The sequence below is a fragment of the Vicia villosa genome, linkage group LG3 (genome assembly GCF_029867415.1).
Source record: "Vicia villosa cultivar HV-30 ecotype Madison, WI linkage group LG3, Vvil1.0, whole genome shotgun sequence".
Lineage (NCBI taxonomy): Eukaryota > Viridiplantae > Streptophyta > Magnoliopsida > Fabales > Fabaceae > Vicia > Vicia villosa.
The window spans coordinates 194,091,549-194,096,327 of NC_081182.1; the positions used below are offsets into that span (position 1 = coordinate 194,091,549).

The window sequence follows — 4,779 nt, forward strand, 5'->3', positions numbered from 1 at the left end:
TGTGATAGAGTTAGTTGGAGGTATTCGCGGTATATGATGAAAAGGATGGGTTTTGGGGGAAGGTGGATGGGATGGATTAAGTAATTGGTTTTTAATAGTAAGATGTCGGTTCTTGTTAATGGTAGTCCTACCAAAGAATTCGAAGTGTTCTGAGGTTTTAGACAAGGTGACCCCTCTCACCTTTTCTTTATGTTTTAGAGGCGGAAGGTCTTTCGGGGTTAGTGAGGAAATCCATTGGAGTTGGGAGTTTGGGAAATTAGCCATAACGAATACGAAGGTTGTTATAGAAATTGTAACTTGAAGCAACCGAAAAACTCTTCTCCTCGGAGTACTTTCACACAACGTAATCCTTTCCCTCCTTCCAACATCTAAACCCCTCCACCCTCCCTTTAAAATCCGCCAACCTCTCCTCCTAACAAAATTCTTCCACCTCTATCTCGAAAATATCGAAATCTCCCCATATCCATTCTCCATGATTCCACCCTCCCATCACTACAACACGCTGGGGCTTTAAAAGCGCTTATTTTAGGCTTTTAAAGCGCTTAAAAGCGCTGTAAAAGCTGGCGCTGGCGTAGGTAACAAAAGCGCTTCTGAAAGCGCTCTGCTAGACCCCCCTATAAGAGCGTTTTTCTGGAAAAAGCGCTCTGGTAGGCCCCCCCTATAAGAGCGCTTTCCTGGAAAAAGCGCTCTGGTAGATCCCCCCTTTAAGAGCGCTTTTTCCAGCAAAGCGCTCTGATAGCCCCCTCTATGAGAGCGTTTTTTCTAGAAAAAACGCTCTGATAGCCTCCCCTATAAGAGCGCTTTTCCAAAAGCGCTTTCGTATGTTGCGTTTTTTTTTATTTTTTATGCTTTTTTATTAATCTTTGGCAGCGCTTTTACTAAGAAGCGCTTTAGTAGGTGGACCTTTAAGAGCGCTTTTTAAAAGCGCTGTCGTTGCTAAATGAGGTATTTTAATGTGCAGCCTGTAATTTAATCCTCCCAGTCGACCTGTTATATTTTCGACCTGTAATATGTTTTCAACCTGTAATATTTTCGACCTGTAATTTATTTTCGACGATATTATTTCAGCCATCAGTAAGACAATATATATACTAATATAATACCATTATAATATCCAAAATTATATATATACATCATTACAACATCAATAATATTATAGTTCAAATCGACACAAATCCTACATGAAAAATTGCTTAATATAAAATTGACACAAATCCTCTTTGATTTCTTCCAACTTAAGTCTCGGGTACCCAACAACACGGAATTCGTCAAGGTACTACAAAACAAAAACATAATATGAATGATATATTTAGTTAAATGTAATAAATTATATGAAATTATCTTAAGTTATAAATTCATACCGTGAGCGGAATCTCTAATTGATTCGCCTGAAGGATTTCTTTCATAAACCTCAAAACAAAGTATCCGCAATCGTAACTGTTTCGCTGTTGCGGACACTACATAGAAAAACAAATAAGATTTTATAGTTGTCTTGTTTTATCAAGTAGCATAAATATTATAAGCAAAATTGTGAAAAATAATGTACCTGCACTTGGATCCAAGTAATGTTGTTTGATTTAGTCCGGGATACCTGTGCGTCCCGTTGACTTCGGAACACTTGTATTGATCTAATTAACAAATATATAAAAGCATATGTTTAGATCAATCCCACAAATAAGTAAATATATAAATATACACGAATATATATTTAGAACGATCCCACTTACAAATCAACGATGTCCTTCATAGCCGGATAATTGGTCCATTCACCATTTATCGAATTCAGATAATACACGACTTCCCTTATAGGGTTGATAGCAAGCAGCAACCAGTGTGCTCTATAAATTAAAACAATAGGTTATATGAAAATTTTGCTATACACAAAAGAAACAGAGATTAGATGAAAAAGGAATGAGAAACTAACCCTACTGGTCGGGTATTATACGCCCAAAGATGCAGACTTTCTGTATTAGTCGGGAACAGAACGGCATAATGCGTTTCTGTCAAAACGCAAAGGATACACGGAATGAATCAGAAGCAATAAAACGCAACATATTACTTTGGCGAGAGAGAACAATTAATTACCTGTATAGTAGAAAGCAACTTCTTGAATGAGATCAAACTTTCACTCTTCACAAGTAACCCCTATCTAGCAAAGATATTCCTAAAAAATATAAAATAAAAAAATTAATTGAAGAATATAAAAATTAGGTCATAATCCATAGCTTAAAAAATCAGCATTGTATCATTATGTCAAATGCATTCAAATTCAAGTAAACTCACAAACTAACACAATTTTCAAACCAAAAATGAAACAAGATGCAAGAAGTCACATTGTACCATGAGAAATTGGGTTCAAAACAAGTTCTAAATCCCTAAACCAACATCCCGGACAGCCATGATATACGTATAAATTGGCTCTCAAAATTCACTTCAAACAAGTTCAAGATGAAAGAAAGTAAACTCAACCATAGCCAAAAGATCTATCGATCAGCCAAAATCATGCATATTCAAATATCAAAGCTCAACGATGTCTTTAGAATCAAAATCAAATAATATCAATACAAAATATGACTTAATTCCACTTCAAAACATGAGATCAATTCCAACCACCTTTGAATCAATTAACTTAGAAACCGGGAAGCCACTACACCAACCTATTAACACATACTTAAGTTCACTTCAAACATGTCTTACACAACGAACTCGGGCAGCCATGAACATGAACCAAAACCAAAACTCAAAGAGAAGCACAATATCATTCAAATTCAACAATACACTCTAAAGACATTTAATCAAACATGTAATATGCTTCATTCTCAAATTGCAGTGCAACTGTGCAAGGTAAAGAAAAACAACATATGAAAATAAACTTAATATGAACTTGGAATATATCAAATTTCAACTTGGAATATAAACTACATATGAAAATAAACTACATATGAAAATAAACTTAATATGAATCCATTTGTTTTACTATAGAAATGCTATCAAATTTCTTTCAGGCATTTCATCAAACAAGTTGCAGGCAGAAAAATAACAAAAGAAAATGAAGCCTAAAACTCACCGGCGGTGAGGTTCTGGATGAAGACGGAGGAGAAAACGAGTGTAGACGGAGGGACGCCGACGGTGGTGGATGGCACCGATGGTGGTGGACGGAAGGGCGATGGAGGATGATGAAGATACAGTACGTGAGGGTTTTTCGCGTGCAGAGAACAGAAAACGAAAGAGAGAAAGTGAGAAACAGTAACCGGTGAGAAGCGTGTTTTTGGTTTTAATTTTTAGTAATAAAGGCTACTAAAGCGCTTCTGGAAAGCGCTCTCATAGCCTGGTCTATACCAGCGCTTTTGACTAAAAAGCGCTCTCATTAAACCCCCTTATAGCAGCGCTTTGAAAAGCGCTTTAATAGACAACCCTACCAGAGCGCTTTTGAAAAGCGCTCTCATACCCCCCTTACCAGAGCGCTTTTTAAAAGCGCTCTCCTACACCCCCCTACCAGAGCGCTTTTTAAAAGCGCTCTCATACCCCCCTACTAGAGCGCTTTTTTTGCATCATTTTCCCTTTGTTTATTAATTTTGTTTTTAGCGAACCCTACGAGAGCGCTTTTGCTAAAAGCGCTTTAGTAGCTGCGCTGCCACAACTTAAATTTGGCGTAGTGCATGGCCGTCACCGAGACAAACTTCAACCAAGAAATCTCATATAAATCCGGAAACAATTCTTTCAAAGTGAGATCAAACAACCACCTAGTTTTCCAAAAAGGGGTAGAAAAACCATTATGAATGGAAAATATTTAAAAGTCACTTTAAAAGCTCATCCTCCCCTGAACATTTTGGATGCTACATCTCCATACCGTGTATTCAAGACTTTAAACGACAAAGAATCGTGCCCTTGAATAATCCGCCATCTCCACTTGTTAAGAAGAGCTAAATTGAATAAATACAAGTTTTTGACCCCTAACACCCATTTTTGTAAAGGTAAAGTGATGGTTAGTTGGCAAGTGAAAGTTAATTTTTTAAAATATTAATAATTAATTTAATAATTAATAGAAATATTGGTGAATGGGGTAAATAGAAGGGAGTAAATGAATAGTTTTTTTATTAATTTAATATTTTTAGTTAATTAATTTATTATAGATTTTGGCGGGAAATTCGGTGGAACAAACTTTTAGGATTTTAAATTAGTATTAGTATGAGTAAATGAATCACTAGTTCAGAATCACCTCGAATCTCAACCCGGGTTGCCCCTAAATCTATTAGGGCTTTCAAACCAGTAATCAAGGCTTCATATTCGACTTCATTATTAGAGCATACTTCTTTCATTATTAGGACTCCAATGCCTGAACCATTTTTGTGACTAGAACCATCAAAAAACAATTTCCAGTTAGTTTGCTCGACTTGATTTACAGACGAGTCAACTAACCCATGGTCGACTATAAAATCAGCCACAACTTGTCCTTTCATAGCTTTTAAAGGAACATATGTTAAGGAGAATTCAGTTAGCGCTAATGCCCACTTACCAATTCGACTATGCAAAATTGGCTTAGACAACATATGTTTAATGATATCAAAATGAGAGGACACATACACATCAACAGGCTTTATATATTGCTTAAGTTTGTTACATGAAAAATATAAGCATAAGCATAATTTTTCAATATCATTATACCTAGTCTCAGCATCTATTAAGGTTCGACTTAGATAATATATAGCTCTTTCGACGCCATTATCATCTTCTTGGGCCAACATACTCCCAATTGTTGAACCTGGTGCAACTATGTAT

At 36.1% G+C, this 4,779-nt stretch overlaps 1 long non-coding RNA gene across 1 annotated transcript; it reads right to left on the reverse strand.

Moving 5' to 3' along the window:
* Positions 1-1,257: 1,257 nt before the first annotated feature.
* On the reverse strand, positions 1,258-1,695 carry LOC131593194 (uncharacterized). The gene is made up of 3 exons (XR_009280775.1): positions 1,547-1,695; positions 1,362-1,457; positions 1,258-1,276 (listed from the first exon to the last, which is right to left on the reverse strand). It is a non-coding gene; the product is annotated as an uncharacterized LOC131593194 (long non-coding RNA).
* Positions 1,696-4,779: the final 3,084 nt, after the last annotated feature.